The sequence below is a fragment of the Peromyscus leucopus genome, chromosome 6, assembly GCF_004664715.2.
Source record: "Peromyscus leucopus breed LL Stock chromosome 6, UCI_PerLeu_2.1, whole genome shotgun sequence".
In the NCBI taxonomy this organism is placed as follows: domain Eukaryota; kingdom Metazoa; phylum Chordata; class Mammalia; order Rodentia; family Cricetidae; genus Peromyscus; species Peromyscus leucopus.
The window spans coordinates 121,938,183-121,949,461 of NC_051068.1; the positions used below are offsets into that span (position 1 = coordinate 121,938,183).

At 36.5% G+C, this 11,279-nt stretch overlaps 1 pseudogene; it reads left to right on the plus strand.

Annotated features, from left to right (window-relative positions):
* Window positions 1-10,677: 10,677 nt before the first annotated feature.
* Window positions 10,678-10,832, plus strand: LOC114699857 (annotated as a pseudogene).
* Window positions 10,833-11,279: the final 447 nt, after the last annotated feature.

The window sequence follows — 11,279 nt, forward strand, 5'->3', positions numbered from 1 at the left end:
GAAAACTGCAAGGTTTTGCAGTTTTTTGGTTGTGGATTCCTTCATATTTGGAACTTAAGATTGATATCAGAAAGCTCTCTGGAACTTTAGGACTGGTACCAGAACTCTCTTTGAACTTTTTGGACTTAAGAAATGAGATTGACAGGAGTGATTCAATTGCAATGGGAAAATTTTTACTTTACTTATGCATTTAGACTCTACTTATGAACTATTTTGTGTTTAAAATGGAACTGTTTTGTGGAACTATTTATGTAAAAATGGAACTGTTTTTTGGAATTGTTTATATAAAATGGAACTGGTTTTGTGTTAGAAATGGAACTATTTAGATGGAGAAGTTTGAGTTTATTTACTCAAGCTTAAGATGTAGCTTTAAAAAATATAAAGAAAATGAAGAGTTAACATCCCTTAGTCTGTTTGATATTTTCTTGTTATTTGAGTGGACTAATGTTAAGTTGTGTTGATGTTCCCTATGTTTGTATACTTTTATTAAGAAATTGCTTTTGGATGTTTGCTAAAGTTTTTAAAGTGTTACTGGTTATATTGGAGTATTGCTTTTGGATGTAGGTTTGTAGGAATTGTAACTATGTATAGTAATATTTGTGTTAGAGTTATCATGTTAACCTGTTGATATTGATGCACCATGGTTTGGCAAAGCTAAGGGAGTATTTAAGTTTGATGCAGATGCATCAGAAGTTTATCCTATTTTTTGTTAGCAAGAAATGCAAATGATTCTACTAAGAAATTGCTTTAAAGTATATTTTTTGCTAACATTTTAAAATGTTAAGTCTATTAAGATTTTGCTTTAGGATGTAAGCTTGAGAGAATTGAAATTATTTATTGTAATATTTATGTTAGAATTATGTTAACCTGTTAATGTTTGGTGAAGCTAAGTGAGTTTTGAAGTTTGATGCAGTTGCATCTAGAGTTTATTGATTTAAAAAAGGACTTGGTGCAGCTAAAACTTCTATAGACATCTTAGACCCATTCAAAAAAGATATTCTATCTTGGTCATCCTCTACTCCTTTACTGGGAGATATGATAGCCATAGAAATTGCTGTGGTTGTTGCAGCTACTTACAAGCTTTTAATGGGGAGCCCTTTAAAATATTAAGAAGGGGGGCCTGTGGGAGCCCACAGATGTTTCCTAGTGATATCTGAGTTTGCTTTACCCAGAAGGACTGTATAAGAGGATGATTGGACCATGGACCTGGGTACCAGGTGTTTGGAAGGGTCTATATTTGGCTATATCTAGCAAGGGGGAGGTCTATTACCTCACCCCTTTGCATTGTTATAAAAAGCTCTTTTGAGTAAAGTTCTGGGTTGTTAGATATTGACCCAGGTCCTCCCAGTGCTATCCTGTATTTCTGTCCTTTCTCTCATCAACTAGGCCATCATTCTACCTGATATTTTCTTATCCTTCATTCCTCAAGAGTACCCTGGAAAAAGTGGGGGGAGTTCCCCCACAAGATGTATTACTCCAATTTCATACATGACTATAATACAATTATAACCATGAAAACTGTATTAATTTCATCACAGTTGGACTATGCATATATTGTTTCCCACTAAATCACTCCTATACAGATTTTCCACTATTTGCATATGAACTATTAGCATAATTACAATCTTTTATCTTAGAAGTTATACTAGGATATTTTATTCATATTGGGGGATTTCAAGCAATTCCTGCTATTAATATTTTCAATATTGTCAATTTATGATGTCCATATTAATAGTATAGAAGTCATTTCCTTTTGGATAAGATTCTATTTGTCTGTAAGAAAAGTTGCTTTACATGGATTTGTTCTTATTTTATTTTGCAAAAAGACTATTAAGGCTTATACTCATTATTAATATACAATTGTTAGCATAGTTCTTACAGGTCCCATACCCCACTCACTGACATGTACAACCTGATATTATCAATCATTATACTTTAAAAGTCACCACTTTGAAAAATTATTTTTAAAACTTTAGCAAAGTATCATATCTAACCGACCAAATGCTTACTTAAAAATAAAGTTTAGCTCTATCTTTACAGCTGTGCCTTCTGTGGTTTAACTCCAGGCTTGTTTGTTGACTTAAATGATGTTTACCATCAGAGCTGCACATCTTTCTGATTTGTAGGATATAGGAATTTTTCCAATGGGGAAATAGAGTTTTCTTCTGGGTATGATAAACATTTTTTTCCACTGTCTTGTTTAAAATAATATATATTAGTCAAGGAAACACCATCAAATGTTTAAATGATGGCATCATAAAATATCCACATGTGTCTGCTTTCCTTTCCTGTCCACATATCCAAGTGACAAAAAAAAAAAAATCCCAAAAGAAAGATTCTTTAGCAAAATTCTAAGCCTTTGAACAATTAGCAAAAATCTATTCCCACATGCATTTTATCAAACTGTGAAAGTACTAGCATTACAAACAAGACAAAATAAATAATATAAAAACAAATGACTGATACAACTTTAATATTGGGAAATAACTTAACAAAAGTTAACTTACTTTTTAATTACCATGAACTTTAAAGCTGATCAGATATGTCACATTTCAGGATACAGGAGCATCTTTTTAAAGACCATTAGTTACGAATACTTGTATTATTTTCACCAAATGCAGAAACTGTTTTTGACTACATATTTATTTAAGGAAATCTTATAAAAAATAATAAAACCTAAATAAAAATAACCATAAAACCCTGAAGTTAATTCTTTTCACTCCAAACATTTTGGCTGGATTTGATTTGGATTTAAACAGAAGGAAATTCAATCATTTTGAACAAATTATTTTTTCTATAGTACAAGTTAATGTTAATAGCACTGAGTGTTTTTCTGATGGCATGCAACCCTTTCCATATCATGACCTGACTGTCCCTGAGCTGGATAATCAATTGCTTACAAACTAAAACCTCCAATCAGTGATGTTGGTAAGCAAAAACCTGTAATAGTTATTAATATTAGTTCAGTGCACTAAGGTACAGTAAGAGTGAAGTGTCAACTTTGAATTTTGTTTCTTTCCTGCTGTGGATATCCCTCTGTATAAATAAAATGCTGATTGGCCAGTAGCCAGGCAGGAAGTATAGGCAGGGCAAGCAGAGAAGAGAACTGTGGCAACAGGAAGGCTGAGTCAGGAGATGCTGCCAGCCACCGCCATGAGAAACAAGATGTAAAGTACTGGTAAGCCACAAATCATGGGGCAACTTATAGATTAATAGAAATTAGTTAATTTAAGTTATAAGAACTAGATAGCAAGAAGCCTGCCATGGCCATACAGTTTATAAGTAATATAAGTCTCTGAGTGTTTACTTGGATCCAAGCAGCCATAGGGCCATGGGAGCTGGGCAGGAAGAGGTTAACTTCAGCTAAAAGTGGCGCCCAACATGTTGGCAAGAGTTTTCACCTAAACCCAAGAAAGAAGATTCTAAAACAGAGCTAAAATTGGCTTCCTAGTTGTCTCTCTCAAGTTAGAAGCAGCCTGCAGGCTTGAGCTACTCTATGGTGGGTTCGTGGTGTGCGGGCTTGACCTACGCCACATTACACAGAGGTATCTCCAAGCTGCACATTATGCTGTATGGTGGATATAGTTTTTGCTAGTTAAAAAAAAAATGGTTTCTGGGCTACATGCTGCTTTGATAGAAGCATAGACCCTCTGCTTCTGAGAGTTGATGGTACACATGGCTTCCAGATACAGAGCTGGTGGTAAATGTACTACTGCCATGTTGGGAAGCTGAGGTGGGGGGAAATGCTGTAGTTTAAAGCAGTAGATTCACAAGAAGTCAGACTCATAAGGGATAAACCTCTAAATGGTTTACAATATGTGTAAAAATGTACATAGGCAGTTATTATCTATATTATAGATAGTTTTTAAAAAAATAGTCTTAAAAGAGAAAGTAAAAGTAGTATAAAAAAATAAGCCACATAAAGATGGATATCACACAGAGAACCTGGATTGTTGCTGGAGGGCTTATCTCCAGGTTCCACCAAGCTCCACAGTCCCACAATCCACGTATAAAATAATCACTCAGACGCTTATATTACTTATAAACTGTATGGCCGTGGCAGGCTTCTTGTTAACTGTTCTTATATCTTAAATTAACACATTTCTATAAATCTATACCTTGCCACATCACTTGTGGCTTACCGGTGTCTTTACATGTTGCTTGTCCTGGCAGTGGCTGCAGTGTCTCTCTGCCTCAGCCTTCCGCTTTCCAGAATTCTCCTCTCTCCTTGTCCCACTTACTTCCTGCCTGGCCACAGGCCAATCTGTTTTATTTATTGACCAATAAGAGCAATTTGACATACAGACCATCCCACAGCACTGGATTGTGTTGTCTTTGGGATTTTTAACCGCAGAAAGACATTTGATTGTAAAGACTGCTCAGTTAAACCAACATGTATATTTTAAAGGTACCTTGACTTCAAAATTTGGATCTAAGGATATGTTGCTTTGGAAAGGAGGCTCTGCTTTTGTTTCCACAGAAAACAAGAGGCTATGGATTTGTTCCTGTAGCTGGAGTTTTCCTGGTCCCCCCCTGGCTCGCAGCCACTCAGACCCAAATAAACATACAGATGCTTATGTTAATTAAAACTGTTTGGCCTAATGGCTCAGGCTTCTTGCTAGCTAGATCTCACACTTAAATTAACACATAATTCTTATTTATGTTTAGCCACATGGCTTAGTACCTTTTCCCAGTTCTCCCTTCACATCTTGTTTCTCATGATGGTGGCCACTGGTAGCATCTCCTGATAGCTTTCCTGACTCAGCCTTCTTGTTTCCAGAATTCTCTTCTCTCTTTGTCCCACCTGTACTTCCTGCCTAGACACTGGCCAATCAGCATTTTATTTGTCAATCAGTCATAGCAACACATTCACAGCATACAGATGTTCCACAGCATGTTCCAGATTAAGATACATCAGGTTTGACCAGCCAAGAACCCCAGAAAGGTCTCCAATGACACTGTGGCACAGATGACCTAACATCCAGAATGGTTTCAAGGCAACTGGCTCAGACAATGCAGTGTCACAGACTACTCCAGTCAGGACTTGACCATAATCCTTAATTTTCTCGGGATACCCATTAGGTTGCCAGTGCCCTCATCCAGCAGGAAGTAGCATGAGAAGCTATGCATAAATTCCCAAAATATTGTTTATGAATTTTTTTTAATATGAATGTATTTTTATTTAAGGCAGGTTAATTATAAATGCAATCTCTTTCTAAAGAAAAATGGGAATAGTATATATATATATATATATATATATATATATATATATATATATATCATAGAATGAAAGGGTAGATTAAGGAACCTACTTTTAAAGAGCAACAATATTTGAAATGTTTTACAATGCTATGGATTTTAGCTTATTGATACAAATGTAAACTTAATTTTGTTATACTATATATATATATATTTCTACTCTCATTTGAGATATTAGGTTTATGTAACTCATTTAGATTGTAATGGGTAATTAAAAATACAGATTAATTAGTCTTCTATGACAGTCAAACTTGTAGCCATTATTAGTTAAGTTTTCTAGGTGTACATAGATATATTTCAGATAAATAGGTAATCTTCAAACCCTTCAAAGACCTATAGAATATGGCATTTAAAATGTTTTAAAAATTTAGACTTTCTGGACAGTGAGACATGTCTGCTCCTCGCATCACTGACTTACTTCAGAGAGGAGGATGTACATCAAAGACGCTCTGTAGGGAGTTTATCTTCTTGACAAAAATAGCCATTTGGACAAGAAACTTTTTGCCTGGACTGCTTGATAAACTGGACATGCAGGACCCATAGGAACGTGACCACTAAACTTTGCTTGGCAAAATGGCCCTTCAGGTTCCTGCTTTGCAGAGGATACTGCCAGACATTCTACAGGACACTGAGAAAAGTGACTGAGAGACTCTAGGCCTGTGGGCTGAAGAAAGATGTTCCAACTTTACAGAGGAACTATGGATGACTGTCCAGGCTGCCAGCTGTCTCTGTCTACTCTCATAAGACTCCCAAAAGTTGTTTGGATCCTTCTCTTATTTCTCAGGTAATAGTATATCCTTCTGAGGTCTTTGATGTAGTTGAAGACTAGATGGTTACAATTTCCTTAGTCATGATAAAAGATAAGTTAGATATGAAACCTTAGACACACAAATATAGGATAGATATAATATCTTCTTTAATTTTGCCAAATATAAATTGACTAGATATTATATATACTAGATATTGTAACTGTAATTCTTGCTTCATAACTGTTCTGTTATATGTAATTTTACTATGTTAAAGTTAAAACCTTCCTTTTTAGAAAAAGAAAAGAAAAGGGGAAGTGCTATGGATATTTCTCTGTATAAATAAGACACTGATTGGCCAGTAGCCAGGCAGGAAGTATAGGCAGGGCAAGCAGAGAAGAGAACTGTGGCAACAGGAAGGCTGAGTCAGGAGATGCTGCCAGCCACCGCCATGAGAAACAAGATGTAAAGTACTGGCAAGCCACAAGTCATGGGGCAACTTATAGATTAATAGAAATTGATTAATTTAAGATATAAGAATTAGATAGCAAGAAGCTTGTCATGACCATACAGTTTATAAATAAGTCCCTGTGTGTTTACTTTGGTCTGAGTGGCTGCAGGAGCTGGGTGGGACCAGGAAAACTTCTGGCTACACTTTCCTTTTCTTTTTTCTTTGTTAATTTGAGGGATAATTTTAATATCATACATTTTCTCATTTCTCAAAATAATAGTCAACATAGATATGAAATAATCATGACAAAATGGCAATTGTTGATTATAAGCCTTGAGGAATGTTTGCCTGACTTCTCAAAAATTCAGAATTTTCTCTTCTTCAGTTGGGTTAATATTTTATATAGCATTGTTTTGCTAAATGCATTAGCCTTCTGGCAAAATTGAATTATAATTACTAAAGTCTACATATTGTTCAAAAGTTCCTTATGGTCAATTAAGTGTTTTTATTGTAAGAAAGCAGCAGTTTCGTTGAATCCATTATTTTCCACTTTATGAGTGTGTTTGGAAATCCATGTTTTAGACCTCTTGTACCTCAGATTTCATACACTAAGTATGTTTGAAGTAGGTACTGAATAGTGCACAGTCGCCTTTATGTGATAACACTGTTAACTGTACAGATTTCATGTTCAGGATTTGGTGAAGAGGTAGTGGACAAAGGAATGCTTCAGGACTCTCTCTGCTTTGGCTTGTTTGTATACAGCTCTAGATATAAAGTACAATCTAATTTGTGCAGACATTTAGGAAAGCTGTAAGAACATTCTTGTCTGTACTCTAAGCAAATATTAGCAATTCCACTTCTTGGGGCCTGTGAAACTCATTGTCCATCGAATACATTAACTGATAAAAGAATAGAGTCAGTGGACCACCAAGTACCAATTTCACTGCTCTGTAACTGTGTTGGAGTATGTATGTCCCATGAAAAGGTGATATATAAAAAAGATTCTTTGTTTGAATATATCAGTTTTTAGGGTGCCTGTGCTCTCCTGTGGATTCATAAACTGAACATAAGTCTAGCAACACATATCCATTTATCTTATTTTCCTGAGCTTTCTAGTTTGGCCAGTTGTTCTAAGTAAGCAAGAACTGTGACATGGTGCCTGGTCCTGCATAATTCCTTATGTAACAGACGAACAAGAGAACATTTATAGTGAAACATTCATGAATTTTCAGCACATCTGTTGTTACTGTCCCCAAAGGCCACCTTCAGTTAAATCTCCTATTTTCCAGACATTTTTCTGTTTTTCCAATCCACACAGTATTTGATCTGGCAGGAAAACAGTCAAGTTGCCTTTTATAACCTGTCTGCACCTGCTTCTGCAGGTGTGGTGGGAGAGGACACTTTCTGGACGGAAGGAAAAAACTACCTGGGACTCATTGGGCCAGTCATTTCTTCTCAGTGGGACTTTCCCTTCTCTATCAGCATGGCTGCAGTAACAGTGAGAGAGGCTCTTGTGATGTTATTCAAGTGAGTTATTTGAGAGAACAGCTCTTTTAAAGTAACTTTTCAAATTACTTTACTTAGTCAATATATTTTGACTTTATTTATAGCTTTTACCAACTTAATACTATGTGATGTTATGTTTTGCTTTAATGAACAACTTTTATGGATGTTATTTTATCTTATAATACTCTATTTATGTGTTCAATTTTTGTTGTGTGTGTGCACTCAGTAGTAACAGTCATAGTTGTGTAGCATTGGTTTTACTTGATCTCTATTCATTGTATTCATCAATATCAGGCTCAAACAAAAACCCACACCTACAGTGGCTCACAGTCCCCGCTATCGGCAGGCCTTGCATGGTGCCCATGTGCCTCTGCACTCTTGCTTCCACCAGCAGGAGAGGATGCTTTCCTGGAGCTAGGGACATTATTCTACAGCCTTTATAAATTGAAACTTTTTGTAGCTATGCACTCAACAGTAACAACTGGACAAGTTGTTTTTAAAAAGGCCATGGAGATTTTATGTATTTGTACTTATAAAAGTCATTCAATATTTGGAGTGGCCCAATGTGCCTCATTGTGTTCTTTTTTGTGTTTTGTTTTGTTTTTGTTTGTTTGTTTGTTTTGGTTTGTTTTTTGTTTTTCAAGACAGGGTCTCTGTGTAGCTTTGTGCCTTTCCTGGAATTCACTCTGTAACCCAGACCGGCCTGGAGCTCACAGAGATCCGCCAGGTTCTGCCTCCTAAGGGCTGGGATTAAAGGCATGCGCCACCACCGCCCAGCTTCCCTCATTGTGTTCTAAAGTATGGTCACATTTACCCCTAAGAAATGGAATGCTGGGTTATTTTGGAGAGAGTAGATAGCTCTTGGTGGTTCACAGAGCAATAGTTGGGGTAGTGACTTAATATCTGCCAGCCAAATTCAGCCCCTGCCAAGTACAAGTCAATTAGTGTGAAAAATTAAAAATGCAGGTCTACGTTGTTCTGTGAGTCATATGCAGCTCACATCCACAAAATTAAACAGCGCACATAAATATTTTTGTCATCAGGGAGAGTTCTACTGAATGGCAAAGAAAGAATCCAAAATTGTGTGATTGTCTGGTTTTTGTTTTTGTTTTTGTTTTTGCTAAAACAAATCGATCCCAAAAGTTGTAGTAGAGTAATGGATCAATGTTTTCAGCAAGGAAAATTTTCAAAAGTCTTGTTAAATATTTTATGAAAATATATGTCTGTATTTTGGATTTTTAATTGTTAACTATGATTTTTGATTAGCATGCATTTATTCTTTGTTATGATTCTGCAACAAGTCTTTCTCTGTACTACCAGCTTCCAAATAATGACACAGAGACATTATTAATTATGAAAGCTCAGCCTTTATCTTAGGCTTGTCTCAACTAGCTCTTATAACTTCCATTAACTCATTTATATTAATCTATATTCTGCCATGTGGTGTTACCTATCTTCCACCTTTCACCTCTTCTTTCCTCTTTGTGTCTGGCTGGTGACTCTACCATTCTTTTTCCCGAGTCCTCTCTGTCCCCAGGAGTCCTGCCTAAGCTGCTCCTGCCTAGCCATTGGTCCTTCAGCTCTTTATTAAACCAATCACAGTGATACATCTTCACACAATGTAGAAGTATCCCACAGCATGATTCCTTGATTATGACATTTCTCTCAGAGACTCTTGGTGAAAGTGTGGTCCCTAGCTGCTGGATTTAACATTGAAAGCTCTTTGGATCATCTGTGCTAGGATACAACTTGTAAATTAATTTATTGATCATTTTTTAATTTGATGGTGTTTGGGGGAGGTGTAATAAATAGAGGACAATCTGCATACATGCTTTGAAGTGAACATTTTGACACTGTCCCTTGCATTCTCACTCTGTATTTTCCAGCCATTGCTATGTGTATATCTTCCTTTTATATCTACTCTCATTTCTACTATCTTATACCTTTACACAGGTCTAAGGCAAAGACCAGGCCAGTCATGGGATGAAACTCTGAGCCAAATGAAACTTTCCTCTTCTGCTGTGGGATGTCATTCTGTATGCTGTGAATATGTATTGCTCTGATTGGTTGATAAGTAAAATGCTGATTGGCCAGTAACCAGACAGGAAGTATAGGTGGGGCAAGCAGACAAGGAGAATTCTGGGAAGAGAAAAGCTGAGTTAGGAGTCACCAGCTAAACACAAAGGAAGCAAGATGACAAGGCAGAACTGAGAAGCCATGTTGATAAACATAGATAAGAATTATGGGTTAATTTAAGTATAAAAGCCAGTCAGTAAAAAGCCTGAGCTCATGGCCAAGCAGTTATAATTAATATAAGCCTCTGTGTGTTTACTTGGAGAACACAAGTAGGAAAGATTTGTCCCAACTACCAGCTGGCCAGGACACAGGAAAACTTCCAACTACACTACTTGAAGTTATTTGCAGCAGGTAATTTGTCACAACAACAAAAACAAAAATATGAAATTATCATTGAGAAGTGGGGTCATTCCTCTGACTCTCCCTGAAAATATAATTCAGAAGCCCATGGAAGAGCTTTGAATGAGGTATATGGAGTAGCATGGAGATATGGATAAGAATCCCTAGAATGCTAAGCAGAGCTTTGTGGGAGATTTTGGTGGAGTCATGGAAGTTCATCATGCCAACAGGCATGTGGACAGTAAGACTGTGCTCATGAAATTTCCAACAAAAATAAGGACTATTAGGAATGGATAAGAAGTACTTACCTGGCAGGGAAAATACCATGATCACCTTCCCAGGGCGAGGCTTATCCATTGCACTGTGGATGTGCTGACTCCTGTGATTTCTCCAAATGTGGGAAATTCAGCTGCATAATTTGTGGTAATGAGGGACTGTGTTCATCTTCTCCCCTTAAAACAAATAAAAAAGAATGGATAAGAAACTATGCATGTTATTTGATGCTACAAAATTCCTGTATATTTTGTTCATACCCTGAGACTTTAGAGGTGATACAGTTAGTAATCTGAAGGTGGTAAATTCAGTGCAGCCCAGGATGCCAACTGTAACTGTAATATTTATAAATATTTTTGGCCACAGTTAGAGTGAGAATTGTCTTCCTTCCCTGGGAAAGTAGGAAAACTTCGATTCTGGCTAAAAAATGGATCACATGTAAAGTTGTCCTCAATAATTATTAACTCATTATTAAGGGTCTAGAAAAGTTATCCAGAGAGCCTTTCAGAAATTGCAACAGGTCACCCACCATAAGATTTAGAGTTCTCCTTTGTGAACTCATTTGAAAAGCCTTAAAGTAGATGACAGCTCTGTAGGGACACTCTTCTTACAAGAGCACTCCAGACAAG